This window comes from Terrapene carolina, unplaced genomic scaffold, assembly GCF_002925995.2.
Source record: "Terrapene carolina triunguis isolate 2854851 unplaced genomic scaffold, T_m_triunguis-2.0 Scaffold42, whole genome shotgun sequence".
NCBI classification, from domain to species: domain Eukaryota; kingdom Metazoa; phylum Chordata; order Testudines; family Emydidae; genus Terrapene; species Terrapene triunguis.
The window spans coordinates 53,232,644-53,251,663 of NW_020664393.1; positions in this window are offsets into that span (position 1 = coordinate 53,232,644).

A 19,020-nucleotide genomic window follows, 5' to 3' on the forward strand; every position below is an offset into this window, starting at 1 on the left:
TGAGGTTCTTACCCACGAAAACTTATGCTCCCAATACTTCTGTTAGTCTTAAAGGTGCCACAGGACCCTCTGTTGCTTTTTACAGATTCAGACTAACACGGCTACCCCTCTGATGTTTGTATGGCTTGAGATTACAGTATGTTGAAGGCAACTGACAGACATCAGAACATTTTTGTGTCATAGATCATATTAATATTGTCTGGTCATTGGAGTAACCATTTGTCTTTCTTCCTTTCTTTACAAGTGGTCCTCCCATTCCTGGCTATTACCTACTATATAATGCCAGAATCTGCCTTCAACTGCACCTCCCTTCAGAATGAACCAAACAGTTTGGCATGTCAGTAGCTGAAAAGAGCAATGCCTATTGCTTTGCCTTTTACTGCTGAGCTTCTTTAAAGGTTTTTTGCAGTTGGGCACGAAGTTGTTCCCTAATCCTGCAATCTGATCTTTGTGAACTGACTCTTACGCTGGAAGGGATTCACCGTGAAGTCAATGTGGCTACACATGGGCTCAGGAGTCCATTCAAGTGGATCAGATTACAGGCTGGAAGCTATAACATATATTTCTGTGATAGGGACTATTCACCAGTGGACTTTTTCTTTTCTTCTTTTTTTGAGACTACCATATCAATTTCGCTCTCAGGGCCTGGTACAAAGCCGATTGAAATCAATGGAAAGATTCCCATTGACTCGATGGGGCTTTGGATCTAGCCCTTAAGGTAAAGAGCATTTGAGCTGTAATTGAGGACAGAATGGCTCCTTATCATTTAAAACTATTAAATTCTTTGTCCTTGGCCAATATGTGAAAGGTGAACACATCTATAAAATATTTGAAAAAAATAATAGAACTTCCTTTTCAACTTGGGCAGCATTCCAAAGCTCAAAAATAATAATGCTGGTTGGCAGGGTTAAAACTGCATTGTGAAAAACAGGTATCCAAGGGAAAATACCCTAGAAAATTAAAAGCTTATTTTATTATGCTGATTTGTAGTGGTCTGTGGTTGTGGCTCCATCAATAGAGCTTTTATAAACAATGATGGGGCAGCTCATTCAATGAAAATCTTTGCTAACAGCAAAGATGAATTCAGGCTAACCCAGCTTGAATCATATATTTTAACCTTTCACTTTCCAATATAGTATGACTAACCCCATTGGACACTGATAAAAGGACTTTATATAAAGGCTGAACAAAACTTTTATTTATCACATACAAAACAGATATTCTTGATTTGATAATCATCCTGGCCCATTGCTTGGGACCTTTCAAACTAGATTGAAATACAAACTGGTAAACATAATATAGAGAACAATCCTATATTGGCCTGAAGATGTTCTAGAAGACCTAATAGATCTTTTCCACCTGTTACTTCTATGGTTCTAGAATGGTTGGGTTATTATCCATAAAGAGGCATGCTGCTTTAGAACTGTCCTTCTGAAGTGAATTAGCATCCTCTTAGTCATTATGTTTAATATTCTGTGTGCTCAGATTATCCTTCTCTCTACTACATCACTTACATTTGACTGCTGATTCTATGAGACAAGGTGGGTGCGGTAATATCTTTTATAGGACCTGGAAGAGCTCTGTGTTGCTTGAAAGCTTGTTTCTCTCACCCATAGGCGCCGACTTCCCCTCTGCCCGGTGGGTGTTCGAAAGCCCCCCGCCCCTGGCCCCACCTCTTCCTGCCCCTGCACTGCCCTCGCCCCTCCCCCATCTCCAGCATCTATGCACCCATGGAGTCGGCGTCTATGCTCTCACCAACAGAAGTTGGTCCAGTAAAAGGTATTACCTCACCCACCTTGTCTCTCTAATCTCCTGGGATTGACACAGCTACAACACTGCTGATTCTGCATCACCTAAGGCTTGATCCAGTTTTTTCTGAAGTCAGTAGCAAAGCTCCCATTGGCTTCAATGGAAAAGGATCAAGCCTTAACTTCTCATGAAGAGCTATCGCTGGTGTGCCATGCAACTAGTTTTGGGCAGGTTGATAATCTAGCCCTGTAAAAAATGAAGTATGCATTTAAAAGTTAGTTTCCTGCAGAGTACCAATTAGTGCCTCGTGTGGAGGTGGTACATTTTTCATATGTGGAACAGACACCATCCAGTGGGAACTGGACTGAAAACATCTTATTTTACTTAAGCCCCCCAACTAGCCATCATATAAAACACCTTTTGGTCACTGACACTCCGGTTTAGGTTTAAACAAGCAATCTAGAGGTGAAAAGCTCCACATATTATTGACAGTCCCCGGACACATTCAGGATCTTTGTGCAGGATGGTTTAAATTTAAAAAATAAAAATAGACAGTACATTAATATTTTCTATTTTTGACAAGAACAGGTCAAATACAAGAAAGGCAGCTGTGTACGAGGCATGTCATCTTCAACTCAGTGTACGATTACAAGAAGCAATGTTCTTACACACAATCCAACTGCACTCTGGGGAGCTTCTTGTCTTGTTCACTCTGGCAAAGATTACTATTGCATCACCTTGAATATTAGAAACTGTATTAGATCCCTACTGATTTCTTGATTTAATGGTGAGAAAATATAAAAGCACTTTGGATTGCTGTGTCCCCTTCCATCCAAGCAAAACAAACCAGTCAAGCATTACAATTCCCTTCAGAGGTAGGTAAAATATCCCCATTTTAGAGATTAGTGACATGCCATGATCATGCAGCATGTCAATGGAAGAGCCAGGACATTTTTTCCTTATAAGTAGTATTTAGATTACCATACTGTCTAGAAGCCCCAGTCAAGTATGGAGTTTCACTCTGGTAGGTAATGTACAAACACACGGTAAGAGGATAGTCCCTTACTTAAAGGATTGGAAGAGGCAAAGAGAGGTTAAAAGTGACTTTCCCAGCATCACACAACAGGTGAGTTACAGAAACATGTGTAAAGCCCAGGACTTCTGAATCCCAGTTGAGGGTCCAGATTCACTTGTTTTAAACACTAGCCCAAATTCCTTATAAATATCACCAAACTCTTACCCTATGCTCTCTCTATGGGTGTACTGAATATTGGTCCTCATGGTTTTCACCTGCTTTTTACAGTCCAGCCAATATTGTTTAAAATATTATATTTGCATTCCCCCTCCTGTTACACATGCAATGTGCTGTCATCATGTATGAGATACTCATGCTCACTTTCCTCTGCAGCTGCTCCAGGAGTTAGATGCTGGGACCGTACAAAAGCGAAGTAAACCTCACTCTTTTCACTCTGGCTGAAGCTACCACCTCTGGGTGGCCCAAGGGACAGAAGTACCTTGAAATTGCCCCCAATTCTGATACTCTTGAATGCTGATGTATGGAACCCCCTTCCAAGCCCCCATGCTAGCCCTTGCCCTTAAAGTGATTTTTATTTGCTTTTGGTTCTCTCTCTGTCATTTCTGATATACTGCATTTAATGATAAGATAGAAGGCTGCCTTTCAGGAACAGTCAGCATATGTTATTTGCTGCATCTCAAAAGCAGGTGCTCTCCAGCCAATGTGAATATTTGGAGCAAATCCCTGTTTTGAAATGCAAATGATTTTGCAGCATCTGCATAGTTTGAGATAAAGCAGTTAACAATGAATTAATCCTTGTTTTATGCAGTTCATTATCAGGAGACTATGACCAGGCCAACAACATCTTTGAAACATAATGGGATCTTACCAAACAGGTAGAGAGTCTTTATTCAAATCAAGCACTTACATTTACAGTTACTCTGCTTTTGAGGACAGAATGTCACAGTAATACTGTACGGTTTATTTTATTTTTTGTTGTTGTGTGTAACTAACCAATTTAGTAAGATTTTGTCACAAAGGGGCAAAATCATATCTGATGTAAAGGGGTACAACTCTGTTGAAGCTTTACATCAGGTATGAATTTGGCCCAAAGAGTAATATAATGACTGATATTTGGATAGGCCTGTTTTCTATTGGACTTGCTTTTAATTAACTAAAGTGTGTATTCTAAGAATGGTTGAAATTTTTCTGTCTCAGCTGTCTTTTCAATGAAAAACTGGGGTTTTGACTAAATTATTTTTTTTGTAAAAAGTCTCTGGTTTCTGTGAAACTTTTTTTTTTGACAAAAAAAAAGTTCAAAATCAAATGGTTTTTGTTTTTCAGATGAAAACCAAAATATTTTGATTCAGATATGCTGCTGCAGTGACTCATGGGAATTGTAGTTTGGTTGTCTTATGTCACCATTCTCCTCTATGGGCCAAGTTCCCCAGCTGAACTTCATCCCCCCATGATGCACTAAAAACATAGGACTCCCCTGATGCATCACCTCCCCTTACTAACAGGGGAAACTGGTGCATAGTAGGAATGTAGTCTGACCAGGGAGCTTAACATAAAGAGCATTTAACAATTTCCTTTTGTGTTATCAGGACTAGTTTGTGCCTCTCAGATACATGAAGTTAAATTTTGCTGACAATAAAAAGTCTGTATCTTTTTGGAATGGCAACTCTGATGAGTGCTGAAACAATGTAATCATGAAACACTGAATATGATAGTTTTAAGAGCACAGAACATTGGCCCAATTCTGATCCCACTGAGCTCAGTGGCAAAACATGCATTGACTTCAATGAGAACAGAGTTAGGCCAACCCTAAGAAATTTAGGGCTGGATTTTCTGGTCTGAAAGTGGCCTTGAAACAGCCAGAAACTACAGATGGATAATTCCCCTTTTGAAGGAGAACTCTCCGCCAGTGGAAAACTATGCCACCTCCTCTGCAAGCCATGCCTCCATTCCCCAATCCCTGTTGTAAGGAGAGGGAGAGGGAGTATCAGGGGCATTCCTGGGATGGGTGGGAGAGAGGGTATGGCACTTATGCCAATAAGCCCTTTGCTGTTCTAACTTCTGCTGGGGAGGGGCAGCTGATGATTTGGCTTCAACTGGCTGCTTGCAATCACATTCTCCATTATATATCTAAGCACAGTGAAGTGGAGAATTAAGGCTATTGGTTCCCTGGAGTAAATATCAAACATACAAAGGCCTGAGTCCTGCAAATATTTATGCTTAACTTTACACACGATTAGTTTAACTGAAGTCAGTAGGATCACTCACATCATAAGATTAAACACATGCATAAGTGTTTGCAGGATCAGGGCAAAAGTTAAAAAATATTAGAAATGTAATTATTCTCCCATCCATACACATAACAGGCCAGTTAATGGGAAAAACAGTCTATAGAACTATTTTTGCAGCTGTGCCATATCTTTGAGGTTAAGAGAAAGTTGTCTGTATACAGCATGCAGAAAGAAAAGCATTTTTGTTATTTTCTACTGAATGTGCTGTTATACCACTCTAACAGTTTCAGCCTTATGACATTACATTTATAATGCTATTTCAATGAAGATAGTCATTATTTTGAAACAGAATTATCTCAAGCAACCACGTTACAGTGATGCTGTGGTTACTCATTAATAACGCAGTGTTTTTTCCCTACTGATGCAATTGTTTGATCTCTACCTGTTGATGCCTGATTTTCATAATCACTAGAGCTGCTAAATTGGGGGCAGGGGTATATTTTTTTCAATTTTTTGACCAGCTCTAACCATCAGGGGATACAGTGCATAAAACGGGTGCTCATGAAATGCATTATTCAGCTAACAGCATATGATCAGATATAACAATAACTCATTTATTGTTCTTATTAATTAATGTATTATTACTTTAGTACCTAGAACCCCCAGTCATAGACCAGGAGCCCATTATGCTAGGCACTGTACAAACACAGAACAAAACAAAGCAGTCCCTGCCCAAAGGAGATTATAATCATACATTGGACTAATATTTAACCCTCAGCATTTATATGATATAAACATCTTGGCCTATATTTTCAAAAGTGACTAGTGGTTCTGCTTGCCTCCATTTTTAGGTGTCCAACTTGAGACACTATAAAAGGCCCTGCTTTACAAAAAGGGTCTAGCACCAACCTCTGTAAATCAGGCTACTTTCAGGGATTTCAAGTTGAGCAACCAAAATCACTAGTCATTTTTTGAAAATGTAGGTCCTCAGTCTTTGACCTTGGATTTTGTTCAGCCCAGGAAACAGGACACAGCCTCGTTCATGTTAAAGACATGATGTAAAATGAATGAAGCAGCAAGTCACACCGTGCTTTGGATAAGTTAACAATTGTGTTTTCATATTTTTACTATACAACTTACTCAGAGATAATATAAGTTATAAGTGAGGTGTTGATTTCACTGGTGCCTCAAGCCACCATAAGATTCAGAAGCCAAGTGCGGCACCCATGAGAAGAGGGAGCCCTGTCTCTCTGTGCTGGCTCTCTTATCCTGTTTGAAAGTACTCCACTGCTGAGCTGAAGGGACTGTGGGGTCCAGAAAGTTATCTGTTCATAATAAATATTGGATTTTAGATCTCCTTTTCAGCAAACTAGTCAGTGTTCAGTAAGAACTGAGCTGAGACCAACTTTCAACCCTGGCCTCTTGGACTGGCAGACCAATTACTCTTAGTTTAAATTGCAAAGCAGCCTCCTATTCTAATAGTGCTCCATTCCATGAGAGTCAGAGAGAGAAACAGAGAGTTTGCACATTCTCTTTGTTCAGAATAACCTTTAAAAATATGAAACAAAGGGATTTACTTTAAAAAAATTCCCATTCATGAATCACTTTTCAACTCATTATCATGCTGCCTGCCAGTACTAATGAGACCCAACATTCAATTCCTTCAAGGTCTTGAAGACACTGTCATTGTGTCTCCCACAAGGAAATCATCTCTTATTTAAAAATTAGTAAAGAAAAATTAACTGAACTTTTATAGGTGCTTTGCCAAAGTCCTCATCTAGCTTTCAAGAACTCCAAAACCAATCTTTTGTTTAAGAAAAAAGTATTTTCAGCATTTATTTTAGTGGGGAAAATAATTATATGAATGGAGGAGAAAGGGGTGTTTTTATTAAAGCTTTGTCAATGCCATGAAGAAGTGGGTGCCCACTGGTATTTTTCAAAACTATTGGTATCCACTTAAGGTGCTGAGACAATTTGGAGGGGAGAAAAGAATTATAATGATTCACTTGGGGTGAGAGTCCATGCTATGCTCCTAGGAGGTGCAGCATAGAACTTGTGGAGCCACCTTCGTGACCTTCTAACTCTGGGCTGCTCCAGAAGCTGGAAAGACTTCTTGTGTAACTCAGCCTCAGGGGGTGGGAGAGGACTATCTATGTTATAGCAGCCTCCCAAATGGCCCCATGGGCCTGGAATCTCAGCAATGATGCTGCAGGCTGAGACCCTGCCTCCAGCAGGTCTCCTACATCTGAACTTGTGAGGAGGGGTCTTTGGAGGCAGCCTTATGGCTGTCTTCTTCAGTGCCTATACCAGGGGCTTCCTATTGTTAGGCTTTTGGGGCCCCTTTATGCTGCTGTGGCCCTTTAGATGGCATTAAGGGGCCAGAACGGGAGTAAAGATCTCACCCTTTAGTTTATTAGTGAAGATAGAAATTTTTCCCATCTCTACCATCCTTAAAGTTTTCCGATGCATCAGTGAAGAATGCAACTTTCTAATTTGATGCCAGTAAGAATGAAGAAATATTTGCCTTAAGTAGTCCTAGAGCTAAGTGACTAATTTACAATAAATAACATAAATAAGGCATATAGTCTCTTATTTTCCACACAAAATCCACAAGATCACAAATTCCTCAGATTTACTTATTGTTCAAAATTATTAATATTCTGTGATTTGAGGGTTTTTTACTCTGTGCATTCATCTTCAAATACTCAGTATGCTCAACAGTCAGCATTCTCTACTCAAGTTCCACTAGACCTTGATCCTGCAAAGATTTACACCCATGCTCAATTTTATGCATTGGGTGTAGTCCCATTGACGTTAATGGGAATACTCAATGTGTAATGTTAAGCACACTGGCTGTAGTTAGTTGTGACTTGTCAGATAAGTCACATGGTACTATTTCTGTTCCTTAGCCTGGAATCTGATCCAAATGCCACTGAAATCCATGGAAAGATTCTCACTGACTTGAATGGGCATTGGATCTAGGCCTTAATGAGTTCACAAGTACTTCTCATTAAAGCTCAGCTGCATGAATACTGATGGAAAGTGAACCCCCCAAAAGAGCATGAACATGGCTGAAGTAAAATTATGTGAGAATTGGAAGGAATGCTTGCAGATATTTCTTATGTGGCCTATTCACCTCCAAGTGGCACAGTAGTTAAAAAACAATTCAGAACATACGAGAGATTGAATAGACTGATAAAAAGTTTGGAGACATTTTGTCAAGATCCCAACAAGGGCCGTTGGACCAAGGATCAGAGCAGGGGCAAACCTGAGCCGTGGAGCAGTGCAGGAGTTCATAGGTTCTAGGCTAGGGTCAATACCAAAGGGGAGAGTCTGAGTCAGGTTTCAGGGTCCAGGTCAGGAGGCAAAATCCAAGTCAAACCAAGATCAAAGCTGGAAGCTCAGGAGCAAGGACCAGAAATGGTCATGGCAACTACAGAAGATCCATACTGTTGCCTGGATATTTCTTGGAATCCCCCTTGGGTTTATATAAGGTAGGGAGCCAATCAGGTGCCATTAGGCTGCTGTCTGTCATACCGCTTGAGAAAGGACTTCCCATGGTCTGTGTCCACAGCAGGTCAAGGGGCCATGGAGCACAAGCAGGTTACAGTTGCTGTTGGGTGGCAGCATGGCTATGCCAACTACCTTGCAGCTCTGTAGGCCTGCCTTCTAGACCCCTGGAGGTCTTATATTACCTCCCACCTCCAGGAGTGCCCCCACCAGCCTAGGTTTGTTTGGATGGGCCACATGGAAGGCTGGCACAGGAGCATGGACTTGGGACATGAGCTCCCAGGATTGCTCCTCTGGGCTGAAGCCCTCCCAGTCTATGAGGTACCAGAGGGAGTCACGTCTGATTTTTGAGTCCAGTGTTTCATGAACCTCATACTCATTATGTCCTAGGATCCTCACCAGAGAGTACTGGTTGAGCCCAATGAGCGAAAGGGTTGTCGATGTAGGGTTTTAGCAAGGATACATGAAACACTGGGTGTATTTTGAGGAATCATGGTAACTGAAGCTTCATGGTCACTCAGTTGATTACCTGGCTGATGGAATATGGCCCAAGTTATGAGTAGACCAGTTTATGACTTGACTGGTTGATGTGCAGGTTTTGGGCTGAATCACACTTTTTGCCTGATGGTGAATCCCAGGCCTTCCTGGCACCACCAGTCAGTAGTACCCTTAGGCCTTGTCCAGGTGGGTCTTGAGTTCTTCTTGGACCTCATGGATCTACTGCACCCAGTTGGCGGCTGTAGATTGGTGGAGTATAGGTATGGTCAGATGGAGACAGGGGTGGAAGCCACAGTTTGCATAGAATGGACCCTACCCGGTGGAGACATGGTCGGTGTTGTTGTAAGCAAACTCTGCTTGGAGTAGGAGGTTCGACCAGTTGTCCTGGTGTAAATTTGTGAAGTAGCACATGTATTGTTCTAACACTTGATTTGCTAATTCGAACTGACCGTCAATTTGTGGGTGACAGGTGGTGAATGTAAAAGTGCGGATCCCAAGCAATTGTAGGGTATCATGCCAAAACTACGACACAAATTGCGGCCCCTGATAAGTTGTGACTTGCTCTGGGAGTCCATGGAGACAAATTAAATGAGTTACCCAATGCTGGTCTGTTTCTTCTCTAGAGGGCAGATGCACAATGGAGACGAATTTGTCAACTAAGAATCACAGTGAAGACTACAGTGTGCCCATTAGACACGGGTAGCTTGACTAAAAGGCCAGGGTAATGGCCATTCAGGGTCTAAATGGGATTTCATAAGGCATTAGGGTGCCAACGGGTTTCAAGCGCAGTGTCTTGGTGAGGGCACATGTCTCACAGGAATCAACATACAAGTGGATTGTTGTGCACATTCGGGGCCACCAGAAGGAGCAGGTGGACAAATGGAAGGTTTTGAGGTCTGCCAGATGGGCTGCTAATGGTGAGTCATGACAGAGCCGCAATACCTAGTTGGGTCTCAGCAGAACAAACAAGCAGTCCTTGACATAGAAGAAGCCATCCTGAATCTACTGTTGCCCCTCACTTGCTATTTCAAGTTTCTTGGGAGCAGGTTCTCTTACAAAAGTTTTAAGTATTTTACACCTACACTATTACCTTTATCAACCAAACTTGTAGTCTTATTAAAACAAATTAGGTTTGTTTGACAAGATCTATTTTCCATAAAATGTTAACTGGCATAATTATATTCCTATTCTTTAATTCTTTATCAACTGAATCCCGTATCAGCTTTTCCTTTATTTTGCTCAGGATTGATATTCAGGCTAACAGCCTTATCGGGGCAGCCCTAGATTAGCTGCCAGCAACTGGCGCCCTAGGCGAACCATGCAATCGGCACCCCCAACCCCCAAACCACAAGGACAGATCTAGGCTAAGGTTTTTGGTAAACTGGGAAACATTTTGCCCCTTTTTTCCTTTTAATGTTTTTTAAGCATTTTTTTTTTAAACAGAGGCTCAATTATTCGGTTTGTCCGTCTGTCAACCAATGTTTCTGAGATCAGATAAAACAGAGACACAACATTTTCAGAATAGATTTGTACATGACAGCTAGATGATATTTCAATCAGATTTAAAAAAAATGCACGAAAAATGTTATTTATAATTTTTATTATTACAAATCCAAAATCATCCATTACGCTATCCTGCTTGAATTGCCATTACCACCACATCCAATATAGAATGAAATAAGAAAACTCTTTGATGAACTTTAACCTGTATTTACAAAACACTCCGAATAAAAAACACTGTGTACGCTTAAAGCAAGAAAAGTCATGTTTTAAGTTTTGAAAATTCAGTCACTCGTTCTTTTAGATCCAGTTTTCCAGATACTTCATGCTCTATTGACATTGTGGCAAGTCCAACAAGTCTCTCTTGCACCATTGTTGAATGCAGATATGTTTTTATCAATTTTAACTTTGAGAAGCTACGTTCCCCACTAGCTACGGAAACTGGCAAAGTTAAAAAAATGCATAGAGCTATAAAAATGTTTGGAAAACAGTCTGTGAGTTTATTTTCACAAACAAACTTCAGTACTTCTTCAGGAGTGGAATGTTTCTTAAGTTGTCTGGAAAAAGCCTGAAGTTCACTACACAAATCTGTAGCATCAATGTCTTTTGAATTTTCATGAGTCAATGCTGACTCCAGTTTTATACAAAATTCTCTTATCTGTTTTGCTGTTTTCTTTTGCAAGCTGCAGATATCATATAGAAAGCCAAATACTGACTCTAGCTGCTGCATCTGTTGAAATCTTTCATCAACCGAGTGAACAGCAGTATCAAGGACTATGAAGTAGAAATTCACTTAGAACCTTTGTTTTTTTGTTCTGAATGGGTGTGTCTCGTCCTTCATACGAAAACTGCTGTTTCTTTTGCTGAATGTGAACTGGCTCTGGTTCAAATTCTGTCAGACTATTTCTTCAGCAAGCTCGAGAGAATCTACCAGTGTTCTTTCAAACCCTTCATCACTTCTGAATTCCTCCAGAATATTTTTAGATTGCTGCAGGTTTTGAATAGCAGAATGTATGTTTAAGTTCTTTTTCCTGAAGTTGCTTACTAGTGAGGTTAATCTTGAAAAGGATATTATACCACAAAATGAGTGAAGTGACAAATTTGAACTTGGAAAGGCCATTTGCAAGAGCTTCTGCATCTGAACGTGCCGTATTGCCAGATGATCCAGTAAAGGTAGTATCATCAGAAATTTCAATTAGGGCATCATAAATGTTTCCAAGTTCATATCGAAGAGGCTTCAAAGCATCGATGTCACTCTCCCATCTTGTCTGACTAAGTGGTTTCACAATTAGAGAATTCACATGGCAAGTCAGAATCTCCCAACGGTGTGTTGAGCTTGAGAAAAACACATAAACATGTGGAACAAGGTCAAAGAAACTGCCTGCCTCCAAACAGGATCTAGCAGCATCATTGGCAACCAAATTTAGAGAATGCACACTGTAAGGAATGAAAAAGGCCCTAGAGTTGATTTCCATAATTCTCCTTTGCACACCATTGTCTTTACCCTTCATATTACTCCCATTATCATAGCCTTGGCCATGTAAGTTTTCAACAGATAATGGCATTGTTTCAAGCTCTTGTAGAATAGTTTGTCATAAATGCTCCAGTTGTCTCCTTCAGTGGTACGAAATGCAAAAAATGTTCCTTTATGAGCACTTCAACATTATCTTCATCTGCAGACTTTTCCATATCCACAAAATGAATGATCATAGTCATTTGTTCAACATGACTCACATCTGGTGTACAGTCCAGTATTATTGAAAAGTATTTTGCAGAATGGGCAGCTTCTACAATTTTATTTTTTTTGGCATTTGCTAGGATTTGAATCAGTTCATTCTGCATATTTTTTCCTAAGTAATCAACTTGTATTTCATGATTAGTTATTTTACGTAGATGCTCCTTCATGACTGGATCAAACAAAGCTAGGTATTCAACAAATTTTAAAAAGTTTCCATTACCTGGAGTGTATAATTTTTCATTTCTACCGCGGCCGCGGAATGCTAAATTTTGCCCACCTAGAACTCTCACAAAAGCAATCAGACACTAGTATTTGTTGCCAATATTCTTCTTTTTCCTTGATCACATGTAAATTTTCTTCATCGATAGTTTTTCCTTTTTTCAATCATAATTCAAGTTCTTTCCAATTTTGAAAACATTCCAAATGTTCTGTACTTCTTTCATGTGAAGAGAGAATTGAAGATATGTTTTTCCGGTCCTTCGAACCATTTTCAGTAAGTGATGTACCAATTGCTTGATTTCTAAACAACTTGCAGCAAAAGCAAAACACAGAGTCCTCCGAATATTGTAACCAGTTTCGCTGAATTTCTTCCCCATTAATGAGTTTCCTCTTGTAATGCTGAGCAGAGAATTTTCTTTTATTTCCATCCTTAGGGAAGAGAAATTCATGAACTTGTTCAGGTCCATGTTCCACGAGAATTTGCCGCACACTGTCATCACATCTGGGTCATGAAGCTGGGTCCCCATACTGTAACTTGTTTGTAACTTACTCATCCTTTCTTCCTTCTACTTCATTTACTTCAATTTCTGCATATGTCTCTGAAGGGTGAATACATTTTCTCCACTTCCATATCAGTCTGATGCTGTGAGTTGCCTTCATCTGGAAGTAAGTTTCCATCATCTTGAGTTTCCAAACTGCTTTTTTGTGAATGTGAGCTACCCTCATCTCGAAGTAATATACCTTCATCTTGATGTTCCAAACTGCTTCCATGCGGATGTGAGCTAACCTCCTCTCCAAGTAAAATTCCTTCATCTGGATGTTGTGAACTGCTTCCATCTTTATTTGGATGAAAGAGAAGATATTTCAGGAAGGATCCCTGCTGTTTTGCTTGGTCCTTTTCCTTCTCAGCCTTTTGTTTACAATACTCAGCTCCTGAAGGTTTTCTTTTTCCTCTTTCTGCCATGGGGCATTTGAATATTGTTATGTACTGTGCTCCCAACTGCAAGCATTATAGCATTAAGGATGGCTGACACACCACATGATTGGTGATTTAAACCACATTGCAGCCATCCCAAAATGTCTTTTCACTGATTAAAGGTTCAATGATTAGTAAGATACACTCACTTACCTATTAAAACTGTTAGTTACAGTGTTTAAACGGAAACAAAATGACCTTTTTCGACATTATAACCCAACACCGGTTGTTTGGAAACCCTTCCTCACGGTTACCTGCTTGGAGTGTGACGTATCATTTTCGTAGTCTATTAAGCGTTAACGCTGTTACTTTTCTTTTATGGAACTTATTTATTACATGTGAACCAGTTATAACAAAGAAAAGTTCATAATTATACAGCCCGATAATAACACTAAGGTTTAATAATGCTTAAAGATACTCACATTTTGGATTTATAATGCTGAAAGACGTTATTCTTTATTCTTTGGCACCAAGAAACACAATTTTCCACAATATTTGCTCGATTCTAAACCATCTACCTGCAACGTGTGTTAAAATGACCATTTTACATGTATCAACTCGCGATATCTCCGCTCTACATGAATTTCCAGCTATGCGACCTTGATGTATAGTCGAGTTAGGTGTCACTAGCATCACAGTTCTTGCCGCTGGTGGATGTGTTTCATTGTGGCCGAGTTATTGCTTATCAAAATTGCAGAGTGGGTCATCTTGAGCCTACATCACAAATTGGAAAAAAATTCGCTAAAATATTATTTATTTTTGCAGTAAATAAAAGATTTGACATATTAATAAATTCTCAGAAATGTAGAGAAATGAATTATAATTCATATTCCCTCCATAATTTCAATTCCCTCATGGGAATTGAAATAATGACATCTTTGTTATTTTATTTGTATTTTTTTTTCATCTTTTTCATTTTTTTCATTTTTTTTTCTTAAATTTGATTGTTTTCTTCGAATTTGGCACCCCATTTCACTTGGCACCCTAGTTGACCACTTAGTTCGCCTATATGGATGGGCCACCCCGAGCCTTACCCCAAGTCATTCCACTTGCCTTCTTTTAATATTGGCTTATTAGCACAATTCCAGGTCTCTAATTCCTATATTCATACATTCCAAAGCTACCCTTCAGCAAGAAGCCTTCTGATTTTGCTTCTCAGGGGTTCATGCCAACTTTTTCCTTCAGTTTCAAGGCACTTGGGCTGGCTTCCCTGTTTTTAACTCTGAGTTGTTGGACTCATTTCAGCTCAAAGCAAAAGTCAAATCAGCCAAGTTACACTTGGTGTTGGATAAAAGCCACAAGAAATTGCAAACACTGCATGGTTTTATTCGCAAAATCACAAACTGGCCAGATTCACTTGAAAGGACAGAAAACACTAGTAAGTCTTTCTGCAACGGTGCTCTGAGTTTTGAGTTTGAATTGAAACCCCCAAACAGGTCAATTTTGTACGATCTGGGTTCATTGCAAATGTTTCACATAGCTCTATTACTAATTTCCTACATGTCTCTTCCACAGTGAAAAAGGCTTTTTCAGTGCATGTACAGTAAAACCTCCAAACCCAAAGGCAAGAAACCCATTTCGGCCTTGTATGCACTGGGAAATTGGCTAGCATAGTGACTATTCTGGAACCATTACACCGCTCACAACACAATTAATTATTCTGGAATAAAAATGACTTTTATTCCACAATAGGGAGCTATTCTAGAATGGCTATTGCATAACAGCCTATTCTGCAATAGCTACGTCAATCCAATGTCCTCTTGTAGACAAGGCCTTACACTGCTACATGATGTCCCAGTAATGCGTTTTACTTTTCAACCCTCTTTGATTAATATGGCTCAATGGAGTAAACACAATAATGGAGACTATTTGTATTTACCAAAGTAAAGAGCAGTTTGGTCTTTTTCTGTGGTTTCTCTGCAGCTTGTGCTTTCAGATGAGACAGAAGAATTGGCAGTCTCCTTGGCATACTCACATCAGCCAAACATTCAAATTCTGAAATTCTCCACAGTAATTCCTTGTCATTCTAGTTGTCCTGGTAAGGGAAGCTTGAGTTATACTTAACTATGTGATGCCTGCTAATAAAGTCAGAATTGTAGCAAATGACCCGAGCCAACAACTCTGCCCTATGGATGAAAATACCCCATTTCTTCCTCTTAAGAAGATGCTGGCTCTGTTGAAACTTTAAAAGTCAACTGTACTAAACACAAAGTTTAGATAGATCTGTGATGTAAAAGGAGTGAGTTAAAGACCTACTGAGATACAGGTTTGTTTTTCATCTGTGCATTGGAGTAGGATTCTTATACCATACTCAATAAGGAAAGCTTGAGTCATCCTGACTATTCCCCAACCTCGGAAAATGAGCTGAGAGTGTTCAAAAGTGCTTTGACATATGCCCCCTTCTTGACTCACCTCTCTTCTCAGGCTGTGGGAGACATCTCTGATAAGCAACTACTTTTACTGTTGATTTAAGATCCAAGGCTATGTTATAAAGCTTAGAGTCCTAAAACTCAGGTGGTACTTTACTACTCATAAAACCATAATCCCTCTTGCTCTACTGTCAGGGGTGGCAAACACTGTAAAACAGCAGATTCATTTTAACCCTATCAGTTCTGAAATAACTTTGAGGACAATGACGGTTAATTGCTTTTTGTTGAAACAATACACACACACACACACACACACAAAGGCTTTATGCAATACTTCTAATGAAGTGAGGAGAAATGCACCCTCCCCTTCTTCAGTGTCTTGTCTTAATGCTTAAATATACTACACATAGAGTTGCTTATTTGCTTAACAAGATGTGCTGAAACCTTGAAATCTGATTCTACCAAGGTGAGAGCCTCTAAGTTCAGACAGATCATCATTCTAGCATGTTACTTTCAAGGGGGATGCATCCCCAAGTAAATAGGAGCACAACACTCAAACAGCAGTTTATTCAGTGAAGACCAAAAATAGTGCCTCAAACAAATATCTTACAGCTGTTCATGACAGAGTTGGGGTGTTGAAAAATCAGTCTTTGCCACGTTATTCTACTAAGAAATCAGGGTCGGTTTTATCAACTTTAAGAGGACAATACAAAAAGTTATTGGTAGACAGTACCACTAGCATCTGCTTCCCCCTCCACCTCTCACTCTTTTTGTTACTGTTGAGCTGGTATAACACAATAATAATGTTCCTAATGATATCGTTGCTGGCTGTAGTAGATAACTGGCGATCTAACCACTTTAAAAAAGAAGCTGTGTTGTATCACTGATAGTGCCAGATCCAATTCTAACAGTTCAAATATACATCTCTCTCTCTTTCTCTGTATATACATATATATATACTCACATGCACACACACACACATATATACTCACAAACATACCCATACTCACTCTATATATCTAGAGCTGTGTATAGATAGATGTAGATATATAGCCACACAAAAAATTGTTAACTTTGAGCTTAAGCTTCTAAAATGTATATCCCACCAACACAACCTCCATCTCCAAAACAAGGAAATAATTAGTAAAAGCATTCAGCACCCCATCAACTCTACACTTAACAGCTCCCCTTCTCAATCTCAACTACCTTCCTTCCACCACTGATGGCTACTGAAACTGGAGTGGATTGGGGAGGCAGCTGCCTCCAAGCTGGGAAAGGATGTCCTGGTAGTTCCTACTGTCATTCCTCTGGCAGTTCCTGGACAGCTGGTGCCCAGTCCCCTATGTTTCCCCCGCCCCTCCCAGTGGCTGGAGCCCTGTGTGCCAATGCCCCCTGCTCTCCACCCAGGTGCTGGTGCCCTGTCCCATCCCCCACCCCACCACGGCAACTGGCACATGTGCTCCTGGCCCTCCCCTGGGCGAGGACCCATGGTAGCTGGAAGGGGGGGGAACCCGGCTGGCCCAGAGAGTCATACCTGCTCCCTGGCCTCCAGCCCAATCGCTTGAATCATGGTGGCTGCTCCAGCCCCTCCTCTGAGGCCTGCTCTTGCTTCTATGAGAGCAGTTGGGGTGGAAAACACTGGGGAGAGTAGAAACATAGATCTGACCCCCCTCAGTATTTCCATTGTGGAGGAGCTAGTTCCCCCTCCTTCCCAGTTCCACTACCCCTGAGCATCTCTCTCTACCATAGACTTGGTCCATATTTGAAAAGTTTTACCTCCATAACTATGTTGGTAAGGGGTGTTTTTTTTTTTTTTTACCAACATAGTTAAGCAGGTGAAAATCTTAAGGTAGACATAATTATACCCGTAGAAGGCACTTTATACTGTCATGGCTTATTTTGCTTCACTAAACCTGAATGGTATAACTGCATCTACTCTAGTAGGTTTCTACACTTTAACTACTCCAACGCAGTTAAACAAGCAAAACTTATAAGTGTAGACCAGGCCTTAAGATTTTATACCACTGCCCAATACTCTACTATCTGAGTGCCTTCTACAAATTGTAATAGCAATATTCCCTTGGTTGGTTTGATGGTTGCTTAGTGGAGTCCTGCAGCAGCTTTTAAAGGGACCTGGCATCAGACCCCCTAGAAGCCCTTCTGGGAAAGGAGGGATATCTCCACCCTGATCCAAAACAGCAAATGTCCAGCCTTCACTCTTTCCGTGAACACAAGCCTGTGTCAATTTCAGTGCTGTAATTTCTACATAAAAAAATTAATGCCAAATTTAATACAATCACTGACATCAGTCACCCATTCACATGTGGGTTTTTTTTCTGTAATCTCTAGGAAAACTTATTTCACAGCCAGCATTTGCAACCTCACTTCTACACACTGATACAACACCATGTATAGTGTTGCATACAGTGTAATTTATTAAACCAGTCCAACCCTCTATTAATCATCAAAAACCATGATCACATAATGAATGCACATGGTCAGAGACCAAAAATGCCTGTTGATTGTTCAGCATGAGGGAAGAGATAGGTGAACTGTGGTTGATGAAGGGAGGTTGTTGAGGTTAAGAAGGAAAACTGATAATTGGTGAATGACTTAGTTGCTTATTTCTTGCATTGTACAATTTGTATTGATGGGATATGCTGTCTAGCAATGTTAATGTTTTTCTTGTGGGTACGTGTGTTAGATGTACATACATACACACACACACACACACACAGGGCCAGATTCTCAGCTAGGATATTCAATGGAGCTGAGTTTACACCTCCTGAGGATCTGACTCAGGGGTGCTCAGAACACTGAATACAGGCATAAAACAAAAACAAAAAAAACCAGGATACAGCACACCAGTGAAAGAGCCACCTGGGTGCCCGTCACACACAATATTGAGAGGATAAAGAGTTTAAGCCATGCTGTAAAACAAGATTTTTCTTATAAATAAAACATTTCTTTTAGCAAATGAGTTCTAGAGCCAGTAACCTCAACATAAATATTCTTTCTGTTGCTGGAATCCTAATCTTCCTCTCTGCATCAGTTTTCTCTAGCTGAACTTCTGCACTTCCTTTTAATAAAGGACAGTTATGTGGTGGGCCAGGAACTGAGTAATCAATTTGCCCAGCTAGAGACAGGCTCTTTTCTCTTTTGAGAGTTGAATATTATTTTGTGGGGGCGAGCAGGGC